Genomic DNA, 18,675 nt, shown 5'->3' on the forward strand with positions numbered 1-18,675 from the left:
TTTTTTAATGGACATTAATACTCAATATTTATTTACATCTTAAACTATCACACAATTTTGTGAAAACAAAGTATACAATAGTACAACAGCAGCAGACACTGTTTATTAACTATTAAGTATTTCGTGAAGCCATATCCTTCTATCTAAACTATGAACAAAAGAGTTTAAATTAACTAAAGTTAATAAGTAAATGATAAGACTAGTTATAAATACCAGATCTTAAACAGTTATTTGCAAAAGTTTTACTACATGAGAATTTTCACTCAAAGTAGACAAAATACCTGGTAATCCTAAACTTGGAGGGTAAAAAGTTAATAGATACACTTTCTTAGTTGAGGCCTATCTAACTTCAGTAACATTATTTCTGGGTGAAGCATAAAATTACTATTGTATATTTAAAAATAGGATGTCCGGTTGCATTTTGTCTAATTTTCATTCCTCCTCTACATTTACAATTTTGGCAGCAGTATTATTTTGTAGATTGCCAAGACTGTCTTCATTTAACCCATTGACTCTTCCTCTTTGTGATTTTCACCCGTATGAACCTCTTCAACAGTCAATGTTATTTCCTATGGACTGACGGTTACTCATTGTAATGCTGCTTGTTTATTTCTCCCAATGCTTTGTTGCGCTCCTCTTGTGAAGCTTCTACTTGACTCAGAAGCAAACTGCTCACTTTCAAATTAGTTTGACAAAAAGGGATCTAATTTGTTAGCAGTTACATCACGGCTATTACCTCCCCTACCTCATCATTATTGCTAATAAATTCTTCACGAATACTAGGAAGAACAAACCAAATTCATTTTAAACAGATCTGAACTTCCTTTTTATTTCCCAGGTTTCAGCTCTGTTAATAAAATCCTTAAATTGCCATTAAGGGGATGCCTTATGTGCCCAGTGTTCCATGTGTCTGATTAACGACTTCAAGTCTTCAGTCTCATGACCCCTAACTTCGAATTTTGCTCTATCAAATGAATGCCTTAGGGCTGGAAGCTCTCTTTCTGAAATTAATCTCTGAGCATTCAGTTAGCATATGTTTCTTTTACCTATTCACTTTGGAGGTACAGGAAGGGCTGGTCTTCTCTCTGAAACTTCTTCAGGTTCAGCTCCTTCAGCATTCTCTGTCTCTCCAGAGTCTAGATGTGGGAAAAGTGGAAAAGTTTCGTCTTTTCCATATTCATAATCTAGAAAGTCAATCAAGCTGTTCTTCTGTAGTTCAGCATCTTTTTCTCTCACCTAGACTGCAGAAGACACAGACTGGTGCTTGCTGTAGTGGGCAAGGAACCCCTCACATGAGATTCTGGAGCTTCTGGTCTCTACTAGTATTTTGCTTTCCATCAACCTTGTGCCCATCATTCCACTAAACCTGGTGTAGTCTGTAACATCAGTGTGAGGGTGTTGCTCAGAGAGGTTAACTTTTGCATCATGTTTTAGGAGAGTACAGTTATTTGGGAGAAGCCTTACTTTTTGAGTGAACAAGGTAGGATATATTGGCATCTCCCTCAGGCTGAGCCTCAGGCCAGAGTGCACAGGTGCTGGGATTCCTCTTCACAGTAGATATTTAGGGTGTTCATGCTGCCCTCCACCTGCCCAACATTTACCTAAGGTGGAACAATTGGCTGGGACTGGGGCCTGGCTGCTCTGGGCCCAAGCAAAGATCTGTCCCTTCTCTCCCATTCCATTCTTTCAGAACTCTATTCTCTGCTTTCCAAAGTAGCTGCAAATTTCCTGAGATCAACCAAGATATTATTGATGATAGGGTGGTAGTAGTAGTAGTAGTAATAATAGCAGATAAAAGAGATTGGGGGAAATAAAGAAAATGGAGTTTGCAGGAGGTGAAGAGGAGGGAGGAATAGAGAAACTAGAAAGTAGCTAGGAATGAAAAAAAAAAGAGTATCCAGAAACCCAGCTAGGAGGCTTTTACTTTTTGCAGAGAAGAGATAGAAAAGAACTTCAGTATTGCAACAGCTGGTCACGACAACATTGAAGCTGGAGAGTGTTGCAGCAAGGAAGAAAGCGCACTCAAATATATTAATGGAAGGGGAGCAAAGAAAGGGAATCTCTCACTGTAGAGGAATTTGAGAAATATGAATATATGTGAGCAATAGAGTTGGTTCTCTCATCTGGTATACATTACCCACAATCCCTTGGGGCCTGACCTCTATCTATTAAGCCTTGTTAGAAAACCAAAGACTCACCGATACTCTTGCCCCAGGTAAGGGCTGAGAAAGATGTATCTGGCCCCTGCTCAGATAACATATGCAGTTTATTGGGGACTGAGATAATCATTTGGAGACGAGTGTGCAATTCAACAGTATCATTCAAATTGTGCTCTGGGAGGAAGTGTGGTAGAGTTGAAAGAGCACAAGATTTGTAACCAGACATAGATCCAAATCTTGACTCTGCCACTGTACTCCTTATGTGTCTTTAAACAAGTTATTTAACCTCTCCAAGTTTTGTGTTTTCTCTATCTAATATCTATAGAGATTTCATAGAATTATAATTCTATGGAGAATTATAGAATTATAATTCTCTATAATGCAGATTATGCTTTCTGCCTGGGTTTTTATGAGAATTAAATGAGAGAATGTAGACAAAGCACTTAGTACAAAGTCTGGTACATAAGTTAGGTGCGTAATATATGCAGAGCCTCCCCCCAATCACTTATCACTGATCACTGCATTCTAGGCACAAACTGAAGTTGTCACTTCTTTTTAAAGTCTTTGATCCGATAATCCTACTTCTGAAATTCTATTAGAAAGAAACCACCCAAAGAGCATAAAATATTTTCTGGTCAAGTATGGGTTTGTTAAGAGTAAAATAAGCATATATATTTGTCTCCTGAGCAACTCAAATGTCTAAATGTAAGGGAATGTTATTAAGGATGACATTCATAAAGACTTTAAATAATATAGTAAAGTATTTAATATTATAGTGTTAAGGTAAAAAATTTATATATACAATTCTTTATTCAACTATCTTAAATACATTGAAAAACAGATATAGAAACAAAATAAGAAAGAAATATGCCAAAATATTAATGATTGTAGCCTTAGGATGGAAGGCTATGAGTAACCTTTTTGTTTCTTTTTACTTTTCTGCCAAGCGCATACATTATTCTTATACTGAAAAAATTAATAATTAATTTAATTACAGAATAATTTTTAAAAGGCTATCGAGGAACACTATACAGAATGAGAATATGGATGGCTTTCACAAGCATAATGTGCAAAAGGAGGCAGAAACAAAAAATATATAGTGTATGATTCCATTTGTATAAATACAAAAACAAGCAAAACTAATCTATGCTATTAGCAAACAAGTTAGTGTAAATCTTGGAGGTGATGCAGGTAGTGACTTTTGCATCTGCTTCCTTTTCCTGAATGTTTGCTAATGTTTTGTTTCATGATTTGAATCCTAGGTATGCTTAGGTTTTGAAAATCCATCACCTTCACAAATGGTGCACTTTTATGTATGCATGGTATACTTCAATAAAAAGAATTAAATGGCATAAATACACATATATATCAAAAATGTACAGAGTGAATGCAAATCATTGGCGCCTTATCTGGAGAAAATCATCTTTAGTACAATGGAAGATTTTGGCCACAAGATGGCAGCATTAGACGCTTGGAAATCACATTACAAGGTGCTTTAACATTTTATGAACCAGACATTTGATGTATTGCCTTAGAAGAAGAGAATTTAGACAGTTTATAGTCTAGCTTTCTCTAATTGTCCACATAAGGAAAATAAAGTCATAGAAGGATAACTTGCCTAAAGTCACACTGTCGATTAGAAACCTAGGCCTAACACCCAGGTGTCTAGGCTGTCAACTTGCTCTGCCACACTTAGCTACTTAAAAACTCCTATTTTTCAGCTCTGGCTCCCTCCTACCATGCCCTGGAAGAGTTTATTTGTAAAGAAGTGCCCCTCCTTTTTGAAATTCAGAAAAGAGAATACTCGAATGTAACAGAAAATTCGTGACTAAAGTTAGCTGTATTGACAGGCTGTATGTGAACTTTCTTTATATTGACATTTTAAAAAATCATAAGGCCTATCTGCCTGAGCTGGCTTAGGTTTCTTCTTCTCTAGATGTGGGAGATAGGCCAGATGGTGTCCTCTCTCTCCCTTTCTTTCTCTCTAAGGTTTTTTTTTTTTTTAATCTCTATTTAAGTCACTGGAACCACCAATGTTTCCCATGACCAAAATAACAAAATCTAAAGCAATGGCTCTCTTGAATAGACTACACAGCACCTCTGTGTCATGATTCCTTTGTCACTGTTTCAGAGGACATGCAGTAGAGACCCCATGTGGGAGATGAAAGTGTTAAGCAAAGAGGAACTTTGTCTTTGTAACCTGTATCTTATGAGAGGCGCCGTGATGGATGCGGACATCTGCAAGCAGAGAAGGAAGACCATTAGCAGACTCAAAGGTATGCACAGCAATCTGCTTTGATAATCTTTAATTGGAAGGTGGGCTCATTATAAGGGGGCCAGATGGGTTGAAACAATGGGGAAGTTATTTGCCCCCCAGGGCCATTTGGCCATGTCTGGAGACATTTTTGATTATCACAACTGGTGGGGGGGGATGCTATTGGCATGAAGTGAGTAGAGGGCAGAGATGCTGCTACACATCGCACAATGCAGAGGACAGTCCCCCACAATCAAGAGCTATCTAGTCTCAAATGTTAAAAGTCCTGAGGTGTTCTTGCCTGTCATGCCAGAGACCCAGGTTTGATTCCCAGTGCCTGCCCATGTAAAAAAAAAAAAAAAATACTGAGGTATTGTAATATACAATAATGTGGCACTTTCAAGGATATTTCTCATTACTCACATTAGCTAGGTACAAGAAAACAAGGAAACAAATAAATGAGGCAGTGTCTGCAAAGAAGCCAGGGTGAGGATTTATAGAGAGATGATGCAATTGGATTAGGGTTAATTAATATTTTATTACGTAATTTTGCTTTTTAACTTCTTCTTAGGCAAGAAGCATTCAAGTCAGTTCGTTAAAAATTATTGAGTGCCTGCCATACACAGTTCTGGTTCACCAAGGAGACTCTCCCAAGGTCTGAGTTACAAGGTAAGGGAGCTGACCTCAGCCTGATACTTCCCTCTCTTCTGCTCTTGTTCTGAAATGACAATAGTTTAATTTGAATCTGAATATCCTTTGAGAAACCTGATAACCCTTCCTGGCCTTGCTCATATTTTATATATGAACAATGTCCCTCCTGACACCTAATAATAAAACATGATTGTCAACCCACCCTGTAGTCCACTGTGTCCAGACTCCAGTTATTCCTACTTCTATCCGTAATACTGATTCTTTTCACTAACAAACATAAAGGACACAGGCAGAAAAGTTTATCAGAGGTAAGTCCTAGTTTACCAGAACTCTTGGTGGCTGAGAGAAGCATTCTGGTTATTTTGTTTTCTTAGATAACTGAGGAATAGCCAGAAAAAGCATCTTTTTCTTTTTTTAACCTTGGTGGCTAAAAATCTTTCTAATATATGTGTCCTGATTTTTACTTTGGGAAGTAAGAAAATCTAAAGAACATGGTTCAAGCAGATGTTTTCACAGCTTAGACATTGTCTTGATCGTCAATGACCGCTATCCAGGCCTGGAGATCATAATTGGAATACAAGAAGTTTAGAAATATTCCAGTTTCTTATTTTACAAATGAGGAAACTGAGGCCCAGAGAGGGAAATGAATTATCCAAGATTACAGGGATCATAGATCCTGCATGAACTTATTTCTTCAAAAACTGGAAGGAAAGGAACCTTGCATATTTTGAAAGTACTGTATAACTTTAAAAGAAGGCATGTATTTCCCTGTTCCTCATCTCCTCCTTTTGAAAGTACCAGCCAGAACTCTACTGATGAAGTAAAGGATTGAAGCAATTTTCTTAATCATTTGGGCAGAAACCCCATTGCATTGCTATAGCCTTTAAATAAATATGGTCTGGCTATAAAGCAACGTGACCAGTTTCCACAAACCACACAAGAAAACTGAACACACTATTATATATTTCATACTGCATGCTCTGGATTTTCCATGAATACATGGGACAGGAAATCCAGAAATAACCCCTAATTTTTTTCTGAAGCCAGTTTCTACCTCCACCTTCAATAAACCTTGTGCAATAGGCCATTAAAGAGAAGTAGAATTAACTTAACCATGCCCTTACATTTCTTCTTCCTTTTTCTCTTGTCTGTTCATCATCTCCTGTTGTTAATACCAAGGCAGGTGGCAAAAAGATTTAAAGAAAAAAAGAAAGGGCGTAATAAGGAGGTTGCAAATGAAAAATATTCTGCTCGTGGAGTTAAAGATTTAAGTCACATAACACTGCCTGTGATAACTACTTTAAGAAATAAAGGCTTTGTTGGCTTCTCCCCTTAATTATACTTAATACTTTTCCTACACAAGGTGTAGTGTGAGGACAAGCAGCATTGGCACCACCGGGGAGCTTATTAGATACGCAGACTCTCATGCCCCTACCCAAGGTTTGAAGTTAAACAAGATCTCCAAGTGGTTTGTGTGTACATTAAAGCTTGTGAAGTATAGAGAGAATAACTCTGGATTAGAAATTATTACTCTTCCTGCTCCTGCCATTTATTGGTTTAATAAATTTATTCAAACCATTTCCCCTTACTCTTAGATTTCTCATAGGTAGAATGAGGGGATTGGACTAGAAGACCTCAAGGGTCATTATACCTCAAAATTCTGTGTTTTCGTGGTTCTGGAGTTCGGGCAGGGTTTGGTAGGGTAATTATTTTGCACTTCGTAGTATCAACTGAAGTCACTCAAGGGTATTTAAAGTGATGGATGGGATAGTCTGAGAATCCAAGATAGCTTCACTCCAATTTCTGTTGCCTTGATTGGAAATGGTTGGAAGACTGAATTTAGCTCAGATTGTTGCTTAGAGCACTTATATGTGGCTTCTCCAGCATGACAGTTTTAGGGTAATTGGACTCTTTTCGTGGCAGCGTAATCTCAGCGAGATTATCCCAAATGAACCAAGTTGAAGCTGCATGGCCTTTTATAACCCAGCATCAGAAGTCATATAATGTCACTTCTGCCATATTTTATTTGTTGAAGCAGTCAGAAGCCCACCTTGATTCCAGGAGAAAGAGCACAGTTGCCACTTCTGGTTGGGGGGGAGTGTCAATTAATGTGCAGACTTTTTTAAAAAACCCCTACAGTAAAAACATGGATGGAACACTCTTTACTTTACATTGGAATATATATGCTCAGAATAACTTCTTTTTCCCATTTAGCTTGGGGCTCATACAAGAGGCCAAGTTCAGTAGAATGCTCTTTGGTCCTTTTCTTTGCAGGCCACACTGTATTTGTTCACTGGATTTTAGAACTTTGGCCTAAAAAGAGGAAGTGAAGCTATAGGGAGAAAAAAAACTCTCTCTCTCTCTCTCTTTATGAGAACTGAAGCTTAGATGGTCTAAACCACTCATTCTTTCTTATTCTTAGAAAGAATAAAAACAGCAAACTATGCATAAATGAAGGGAACCAAAGCAATCGTGTGTTTACCTTAGGGCAGTCCTATTTGTATTTCCTAAACACCACCCTTGCATGGTGGTCTAATTGTATGGCCCTATGGACTCCAGAAATCCATTTTATTCTTAATCTGCAGTACAGCTCTTGCTCTGATTGGGAGGATGGAGTTTGAGCCTCACACTTCTCTTCCTTCAGGAATTACACTATGTGCCACTAAACTATCTATTGTTGGTCTCTTACACTGTGCCAGGCACTCTGGCAAATACTTTACATCCATTACCCCATTTAAGCTTCATGACAACCTTATGAATTGTATCATATTTTTCTTGAGTTGCAAGTGAGGAAATGAAGGTTCAGAGACCTGAAATAACTTGTTCTGTCTCACAATATTAGTGAAAAGCAGAACTTAGTTTGAAACCTAAGCAATCTGACCCCAAAACCTGGAAAGTGGCACTCTCTTGGTGTTTTACTCAGCTGAACAACAGGGGCAATCACAGTTACCACAAAGCTATAAAACCAATGTATTTAAAGTCAAGAAGACTGTTACTTAAGGGTTATGTGCAAGTAAACTAGTATAAATAATCATTATCAATATGAGAAGTTGTTTAAGGGGGACTGGGTTAATAATAGCAGCTCACATTTACTGAAAATTTATAATGTGCCAAGAACTAATGAAAGTATATATTCATTCGTTACTCACAAAATCTTGGGTGGTAGGTATTTAGGACTACATTTTATAACTGAAGAAAATGAGGCACAGAGAGGTTAAATTGCCCAAAGTCAAATGGTGAGTAATTGTCACAGCAAAGATTTAAACACAGGCAGTTTGATTCAGGAGTCTGTGTTCTTAGCCATTATGCATACTACTTCTCTTGATTGTATCTGCCTTTGAAAGTTGAAATCATAGACATTATTAAGCTTTCTGGGAAGGTGAAGTTAGGTAGCCAACCCCAGAGATACAACATATTAAGCATCTAAGAGCTGTTTTGGTTAAGGTTTTGCATTACCCCTGAAATAAATGGTTGTGTGTGTGTTTTTTTAACAAACTCAATACCAATACTTTGTACATAGTAGATGATCAATAATCAATATCTTGATAGTCTTATTTTACCCAGTCAACCCTACTCTCAGAGCTTCAAGATCATATGAATCAGTAAGCTATGTAAAAGCAAATAATTTCCTTTCCACACAGATTTTTTGAGCATTTTCTAGGGCACAATTTGAAAGACACAAGTATTAAATCAGTCATTGATAGCTCCTTAAAAGTTTTTGGTCCTAGGTGGATCACTATCTATCAAATAGACTCCATATTATTATTTAGTATATCTTGACAGAACTACTTGTTTCCTCTAGAAAGATTATCTTTCTATTATGACCCCTGAATCCTGGAGTTTTACACCACCATGAGTTACTCTTGGTCCAGACTCCTATTCCTACCACTTCTCTAGGCATGATCTCTGTGTCAGTTTGAAACTGCTATGTACTACAGAAAAGCCATATTCGTTACCTAATCCAATCTTGTGGGGGCAGACCTATTGTTTAGGGTAGGACCTTTTGATTAGGTTGTTTCCATGGAGATGTGACACATCCAATTGCTGGTGAGACCTTTTGATTAGGTGTCATGGCCAGGTTCATGTGTCAACTCGGCCAGGTGGTGGTGCCTGGTTAACAAGCACTGGCCTGTCTGTTGTTATGAGGACATTTCAGGAACTTAAATCATGATCACTTTGGCTGTATCCACAGCTGATTGCATTTGTAATCAGCTAAGGGGAGTGTCTTCTGCAATGAGCTGCACTTAATCTAATCACTGGAAGGCTTGTAAGGAGGACTCAGAAGAAACAGTCATTCTTCCTGCTTCAACCAGCAAGCCTCTCCTGTGGAGTTCGTCCAGACCCTTCATTAGATTCTCCAGCTTCACAGCCTGCTCTACACATTTTGGACTCTTCCATTCCCATGATTGTCCAGCCAGCCTCTCCTGAGAGTTCATTGAGGACCTTCATTGGAGTTGCCAGCTTGTGGCTTGCCCTACAGACCTTAAGGAACTTCATCAGAGTTGCCAGTGCTTGCAGCCTGTCCTATAGACCTTGGAATCTATATTCCCATGGGTACATGAGACACTTTTATAAATGTTATATCTACAGATATCTCCTGCTGATTCTGTTTCTCTAGAGAACCCTAAATAATAGTTTGGTACTAGGAGTGGTTCTTAAGAAACAGAATCTTAAAAATGGGTTTTTACGATTGGTTTTCTATTCTGAGTGGACTCAAAGGCACTAAGGACTCTGTTTCCTGTAATCAGAATAACACTTCCAATCCATGGGGTGAGCTGGCAAAAGAGATAGTCAAAACATCACCATTGGATTCTTCTAACGCTTCGTCTACATGAAACCAGGCTCTGGAGGATAATGTTTCTGGCACCTTTAAAGAGTTTTGTAGAAATAGAAAGTATAGAGATGTTGGCTGGTTATTGTTAGATACTCTGTATACATTGATGAGGGGAAGGGATGAGCTGAAGGCTTCAAATGAGAAGCTTATGTGCCACATGACAAATGTAAACATTTCCATGAGTGCCCTGAAGGAAAATCTTTTTTTCTATAGCCGCAGACTTGAGATCTCTGAAAATCAGACTCAGAATCCCATTGTTACAGTAGCAACTTTACAACATAAACTGAAATCTCAATCTTGGCATGGTGTCTGCCATTAAAGTGAGAGCATTAGTTTGAAAGGAGTGGGACCCTGAAAAATGGGATGGCTACATGGATTGATAATGATGGTGGTGGAGAGGTTGAAACCCTAGATCATGCTATGTCTTTTTTAGATAACCCTGTAATAGTCTGCCCTAAGGACATAACCACCCCACCTCCAGCCTTCCCTGAGGAGTTGGCCACCCACCTTCCACTTGAAGGAATTAACCCTGGAGTGATTAATCCTGTTTCACCAGATGAAACTGCAAGTGAATGCCCTGAAGTAATTGGCTTGGAAGATATTTCTAATTCTTTTCATGCCCCACCCCCACTACCCCTCATTTCTTCCAGACCTGTAACTAGACTATAGACCCGACAGGCCCCAAAAGGTGTGGTGCAAAGTGTCGCCCATGAGGAGGTACGTTATACTTCAAAAGAACTGCATGAGTTTTCCAATTCATATAGAAAGAAATCCAGGGAATATGTGTGGCAATGGATTTTAAGGGTGTGGGATAATGGTGGAAGGAACATAAAGCTGGATTAGGCTGAATTTATTAATATGGACCCACTAAGTGGAGATTCTGCATTCAATGTTATAGCTTGAGGGGTTAGAAAAGGCATTAACAGGTTGTTTGGATGGTTGGCTGAAACGTGGGTCAAAAGGTGGCCAACATTACCTGAGGTTGAAATGTCAGAACTGCCCTGATAAAATGTAGATGAGGGGATCCAATGGCTTAGAGAGATGGAAATGTTAGAGTGGATTTATCATGGAAAACCTGCTCATACCCTTGGAATGTTCCAGAGGATACACCTTTTACCAGAACTGTGAAAAATAAATTTGTGAGACTAGCTCCATCATCCCTGAAGAGCTCTGTGGTTGTCCTCTGTAGATCAGATATTACTGTGGAAACTGCTGCCACTGAGCTGGAATCCTTAAATACAGTGGGGATGATTGGATCCCAAGTTGGCAGAATCCAGTGACAGCACTTAATCGCCAAAGACAAAGTGGACATGGCTATCATAATGGACAGCAGACTCAAAGCAGGAGTCAAAATAATCTGACTGGCAGAGATTCGTGGTGTTGGCTACTAGATCATGTGGTTCCTAGAAGTGCAATAGATGGGCAGTCTACTAAATTCTTGCTTGAGCTATAAAAGCAGAAGAGTTCTAGGTCAAGTGAACAGAAGTTTAACTTGAATTACAAAAACAGAGAGTCATGCCCTTTAATCAATTTCCAGATTTGAGGCAATTAACAGGCCCAGAGCCCCTTGAATGAGGGGAAGGCCAGGTCCCTTTGGGGGAAGACTCTGTTACATTGCCATGAATTTATACTGTTAATTTTCCTCCTAGCCTTCCCCAAGGAGACCTATGGCCTTTTACCAGGGTAACTGTCATTGGAGAAAAGGAAATAATAAGGTATTTCAGGGATTACTTTACTGGCTGGGGTGATTGACCCTGACTATCAGGGGGAAATAGGACTACAACTACACAATGGAGGCAAGGAAGAGTTTTCCTGGAATATAGGAGATCCCCTAGGGAATCTTTTAGTACTACCATGCCCTGTGATTAAAATCAATGGAAAACAGCAACAACCCAATCCAGGCAGAACAACCAATGGCTTTCAAACTTCAGGAATTAAGGTTTGGGTCACCCCTCCAGGTAAAAAAAACATGGCTATCTGAAGTACTTTCTGAGGGTAAAGAGACGGAATGGGTAGTAGAAGATGGCAGTGATAAATGTGAACTATGACCACATGATCAGTTACAGAAATGAGGACTGTAATGCTATAGTATTTAAGTAATAAGATATCACGTTTAAAAGGGAATATTACCCAAGGACTTGACCCCATTCTGGATAGATTTAATGCATTTCCAGTTGTATGTGGGACAGCTAAATATTGTTAGATGGGGAAAAAATGTGTCTGTCATTGTTTTCTATTTAGAGAATAAGTGTGGTTTAAGGTGATGTGTATAGCTGCCAAGTTGACAAGGGGTGGAATGACATGGTCAGGTTCATGTGTTAACTTGGCCAGGTGGTCATGTCTGGTTGTCTGGTGGGGCAAGGGCTGGCCCGTCTGTTGCTATGAGAATATTTCATGGACCTAAATCATGATCACGTTGACTGCATTCACAGATGATTTGTAATCAGCTAAGGGGAGTGTCTTCTGCTATTAGCGACACTTAATCTAATCATCAGAAGGCTTTTAAGGAGGATTCAGAAGAGACAGTCACTCTTCCTGCTTCTGCCAGCAAGCCTCTCCTATGGAGTTCAAACAGACCCTTCATCAGAGTCGCCAGCTTTACAGCCTGCCCTACAGACCTTGGAACCTTACATTCCCATGGTTGCCCAGCCAGCTTCTCCTGAGAATTCATTGAAGACCTTCAATGGAGTTGCCAGCTTCCATCCTGCCCTACAGACCTTGGACTCTACTTTCCCATGGTTACATGAGACACTTTTATAAATGTTATATCTATGGATATCTCCTGCTGATTCTGTTTCTCTAGAGAACCCTAGCTAATGCAGGAGTTTTTCATGGACATGTGTCTCCATCCATTCAGGGTGGGTCTTAATTCACTTACTGAGTTCCTTAAGAGGGAACCATTTTGGAAAAAGCTCAGAGCTGATGCAGACAGAAATGTTTGGAGATGCAGAAAGAAAACACCCCTTGGCAAAGCTGTTACAAACCAGAAACCAAAGGACCAGCAGATGCCAGCCACATGATGGTCAGCTGACAGGGGTGTTCCATACAACATGAGCCTTTCTTGAGTCAACGTATCTTTTCTGGATACCTTAGTTTGAATATTTTTATGACCTTAGAACTGGAAACTTGTAACTTAATAAATCCTCTCTATAAAAGCCAACTCATTTCTAGTATATTGCATTCTGGCAGCATTAGCAAACTAAAGCAGTCTCCCACATGGAGATGTCTCTACATCTAAGCCTTGCCATATTCTACCTGCTAAGCCTTGGGAAGTTGCATCTGCCAACAAGGTAGTTATTAGAGAGAATGTGGAAGACCCAAAAAGGATGCAGCCTGGCTTCTCTTTCATGTGGTCATGTGGCCTCTCCAAAAAATGCCAACTCATCAGCCACCACATTAAGTGCAAATCCTTCTTTCTGATTTTCCAGGTCCTCTAAATCTGGCCACACCCTAATCCACCAACATTATCTCTCCCTACTTGTGTAGAAAGACCGTCTATCAGGAAGACAGGCCCAAGTCCCCAGAAACTCTGCTATACTCATTTCCACCTTCTTGTAGTTATGCACTCAATCTTCCTCTCCTTCTGCCACCAATAGTGCTTGTGCCAGCTAAGCTAACACTTAAGAGCATTCATATAACAGAGACCCATTATTTCATGAATCAGTTCTTACTTCCCAACCATATCATCAATCCCTTTAAAGCTCATGCCAACCTAATGTTGCACCTCTATTTCTTTATCTTCTGTGTTCCCAATCTTATCTTTCTTTCAAAGATGTCTCTTTTGTTCAAGAGACAGATTTATGGGATCTACCTCCAGAACTACTAAATTAGAATCTCTGGGGAGGTATAGCTGACTCTGCAATTCTCAGTTTTAGTAAGGTTGTCAGAGGATTCTGATGCAGCTAGTACAGTCCTTTCTCCCTGATCCACTTTACTCAGAAACCTTCCATCAACCATCTTTCAAGATTTTGTTTAGGTATCATCTTCTTTGGGATATATTTCCCTGATGATTCAGACAGCACCTGGACCAATGAAATCTCCTTGGTCCAGCAGTGGAGATATGATTTACCCAGGCCTATGCTTGCAATCTTTCTGCATCTTCTTGCTCTGGATTATACCCTGGATCAGTGTCAGTTCTAGAATATTTTATAAGGTGGATCTTAGGAGCAATAATCTGGGTGAAGCAGACAAGTGCTAGCAAGGATGCTGAGAAACATGAACACTAGTACATTGTTGCTGGTGCAGCCACTAAAGAAAACAGTTTGGCATTTCCTCAAAAAGTTAAAGGTGGACTGCCATATGACCTGGCAATCCAACTTCTAGGTATGTACTCAAAATAATTAAAAGCAGGAATTCAGATGGATATTTTTATACCAACGTTCATAGCTAAAGGTGAGCAACACAAATGTCCATCAGCGGATTAATGGATAAAACTAAAAAAGGTATATAGATACAGGCATAACTTGATTTTTTGTGTTTTCTTTTATTGCACGTCACAGATATTGTGTCTTTTACAAATTGAAGGTTTGCTGTAACCCTGTGTCAATCAAGTCTATTGGGAGGGCTTTCTACACTGCATAGGGAGGCCCTGGTTGAAAAAGTAGAAAAATTGAGATGTAGGGAACTGGCGACCATTCAGCTAGTGAAAACAACCTAATGCCCCCCTTTCAAAACAGGAGCACTCAGTAGGGCATGGTCAGGGAGATGAGGACAAGGAAGTTTCTTGAACACCCTTCCCTCACGCATGCACCCCCCATCCTGTGATTACCCCCACACATTGTGCACCTGAACCTCATAAACCACCCACCCACCATGTTCCAAGTACCCCCAGACAAATTCCTATCCCCATGTATCTCAGCCCCACACCCTTGCCTCACACATGTGTGCAAGCCTGTACTACCCTGAAACACTTCTCCTGTGCAAGTGCACAGTCTAGCCCTACCCCTCCCAAGACCCACACACACTAGTCCAGTCCCTTGACTTCCACCACCCCCTCCCTGCCCCCTGCAGGCATTCACCTGTGCATCCAAGTTGCAGGTGCTCAATTTCACACCTGGGTCCCACCTGCACCCAGCCCACGCTATCACCCAGCCACCCCCACCTCCCTGAACTCTGCACATGTACACATCAGTATCCAACCCCCCAGACCCCTACACCCCCAGACCCGTGCATGTGTCCACTCATGCCACACCCCTTCAGCTCTGGGTAAGTGCTGACCTGTGCATACAGGCCACACCAGCCCCCAGCCCATGCAAGAGCAAACCCAGACTGCTGCCCCTGAGCTCTGCGCATGTGCACACCAGGACTGTGCCCCCACCCCCTAGATCTGTGCACACCAGGTTAATAGCCCTCTGACCCATACACTGGCACAGAAACATGCTCCCTGTTGGGTACCCATGTATCTGTGCACTGATATCTTGACCAGAGCACCCAAACGCCCGCCCTACACACGTGCACATCTTACCCCACCTCCCAGCACAAGTACCCTAGTTCCACACCTGGCAGGTGCTCTCATGCACAGCTGTGCCACATAGCCCCCTCCGTGCACACATGTGCAACCTTACACCCTGCTGAACCTGCACACACACATACACCCCTACCCACTGCTGTACCTGCATGGGTTCCAGGGCTCCACCTGACATCACCCAACTCTGACACATGTCCTGCAACTTTTGTGACCTGTGCCCCATCTCTACAAACTTGCACATCTGCATTCCAGCACCCTAGACCCCTCCCACTGTGCAAGGACACACCCATGACCTACCATCCCTGTATCCAGACTTCTGTGCTCTGTACCCCACACCATGACACCCATGACCCACATGCCCCATGTGTCCATCCACATTCTGCCCATGTACCCAGCCCCAGCACCTCTGCTTAGCCCCCACATCGCCTAATGCCATGCCCTACCTCTGTTTTCCACATGCCACACCCTGCTTCTGTGCTCCAGGGTCTGCCTGAGGTATACCTCACATCTGTGGCCTCCCACTGCACCTCCCTGTAACACACACTCCAGTCTCACAGGCACCAGCATAGAGCCCCCAAGCTGTGCCTATCCTTGTACCAAAACTGGTCACCACACAGCTGTTGTCCTCCCCATGCCCTGCATCCTGTTCCAACCCATCCTGCAAATGCAAAGCTTTAGACTACAGAAGGAAATCAACATGCAAAGTAACCCTATCAAGATATTGACATGCCATGAAGACAACAGAAGATCACTAACCATATGAAGATGCAGAGAGATATAGCCCAGTTGAATGACCAAATTACAATGCCAAAGGAATAAAAACAATGGAAATAATAAAAAGATTTTTAAAAAACACCAGAGGAGAGTCAGACTTTGGAACAATTAATCAAAGGTGTTTGTATAACTCTACTAAATAAAATCAGTGGGATGGCTAATGACATAAGGGAGATCAAGAAGAGACTATAAAAACAAAAGGAGGAATTTGAAAGAATAAATAGAAAGATAGCAGATGTCACAGAGATTAAAGATGCAATAGACCAAATAAAAATATACTGAGACACACAACAGCAGATTTGAAGAGGCAGAAGAAAGAATAAGCAAACTAGAGGACAGGACAACTAATTTTGAACACACAAAAGAGCAAATGACAAAAAAGATGGAAAAATTTGAAATGTCCCACAGGGAAATGATGGACAAAGCAAAGTGCACAAATATAAGAATCATCAGTGTTTCAGAAGGAGAAGAGAAGAGTAAAAGGCTAGGAAGATTAGTCGAAGATATAATGGAGGAAAACTTTCCAACTTTTAAAATAGACATAAATATGCAAATCAAATAAGCCCAACCAACTCTAAATAGAATAAATCCAAACGTGGCTACTCCAACACACATAAGAATCAGTCTGTCAAACGTTGAAGAGAAGCAGAAAATTCTGAAAGCAGCAAGAGAAAAACAATCTACTATGTCTGCTATGTACAAGGGAAATCACACAGAAGACTGAGCTCAGACTACTCAACTGGCACTATGGAGGCAAGAAGGCAGTGGTATGATATATTTATGATCCTGAAAGAGGAAGACTTCAAGCCAAGAATTCTGTACTCAGCCAAATGTCCTTCAAAATTGAAGGAGAGATTAAAATTTTCACAGACAAACAAAGGCTAACAGAACCATCAACAAAAGGTTGGCCCAACAAGAAATACTAATGGAAATTGAGCCAGACAAAAAAAAAAAGATGGGAGAGGGAGGTGTGGAAGAGGGCACAGAATTGAAGAGTACCAGCAGTAAGGGTAACTTAAAGGATGAACAGAGAAAGACAGAAAAGAATTTATAGATCTGACAAATAAAATCCAAAGAATAAGATGGTGGATTCAAGAAATTCCTTTACAGTAATACCCTCGAATGTTAATGGCCTAAACCTACCAATTAAAAGATACAGATTGGCAGAATGGATAAAGAAATATAATCCAGCTACATGCTGCATACAAGAGACTCATCTTAGACACAAGGATACAAATAGATTGAAAGTGAAAAGAAGGAACAGGATGTTCCACACAAGCTGTAACCAAGAGAAAGCAGGAGTCACTATGATGATATCACACAAAATAGACCTTAAATGTAAAGACATCATAAGAAATAAAGAGGGACACTATATATTAGTAAAAGTACAATTAACCAAGAGAAAATAACAATCATAAATGTCTATGAACCAATCAAGGACTACCAAAGTACAAAGACAGTACTTCAATTGGCAAAACTGAAGGGAGTGATAGATGTATCAACAATAATAGTAGGAATCTTCAATATACCACTCTCCTATATAGATAGAATAACCAGAGAGAGGATCAACAAGGAAATAGAATACTTGAACAATTTGATATATGAATTAGACCTAACAGACATATATAGGTCATTATACCTTAAAACACTGGGATATAGATTCTGTTCGTGGAACATTCTACAAGATAGATCATATGTTGGGGCACAAAACAGGTCTTTAGAAATTTAAAAATATTGAAATTATTCAAAGCACTTTCTCTAATTACAATTGAATGTAGTTGGAAATAAATAATGACCAAAGAACAAGCACTGGCACAAACATGGAAATTAAATAACACACTCTTAAACAACCAGTGGGTCAAAGAGGAAATTGCTAGAGAAATCAGTAGCTATCTGGAGACTAACGAAAATGAGAATAGAACATGACAGTTCTATTCATGCATCAAAGGCTGTGCTGAATGCATCAAAGGCTGTGCTGAGAAGGATATTTATAGCCCCAAATGTCTATAGTAAAAAAGAAGAAAGCAAAAATTGAGGCCTTAACTGTTCACCTGGAGGAACTAGAGAAAGAACAGCAAACTAACCCAAAAGCAAATAGAAGAAGAGAAGTAACAAGGATTAAAACCGAGTTAAATGAATGTGAGAACAAAAGAACAATAGAAAGAATCAATAAAACCAAAAGTTGGTTCTTTGTAAAAATCAATAGAATCGATGGGCCACTAGCAAGACTGACAAAGAAAAAGAGAGAGAGAATGCAAATAAGCAAAATCAGAAATGAGAGAGGGGATCATTACCACAGACCCTGAAGAAATAAAAGAAATCATAAGAGGAAATATGAACACTATATGCCAACAAACTAGACAACTTTAGTGGAAACACACTAACATGCTACACTGACTCAAGAAGAAATACAAGATATCAACAAACCAACCACAAGTAAAGAGATTCAAACAGTCATCAAAAATCTACCTCCAAAGAAAAACCCAAGGCCAGATGGCTTCACAGGGAATTTTATCAAACATTCCAGAAAGAACTA

General features: G+C 40.0%; 1 pseudogene; it reads right to left on the bottom strand.

Moving 5' to 3' along the window:
* Positions 1 to 549: 549 nt before the first annotated feature.
* LOC143671845 (TIMELESS-interacting protein pseudogene) lies at positions 550 to 15,588 on the bottom strand (annotated as a pseudogene).
* Positions 15,589 to 18,675: the final 3,087 nt, after the last annotated feature.

The sequence above is a fragment of the Tamandua tetradactyla genome, chromosome X, assembly GCF_023851605.1.
Source record: "Tamandua tetradactyla isolate mTamTet1 chromosome X, mTamTet1.pri, whole genome shotgun sequence".
NCBI lineage: Eukaryota > Metazoa > Chordata > Mammalia > Pilosa > Myrmecophagidae > Tamandua > Tamandua tetradactyla.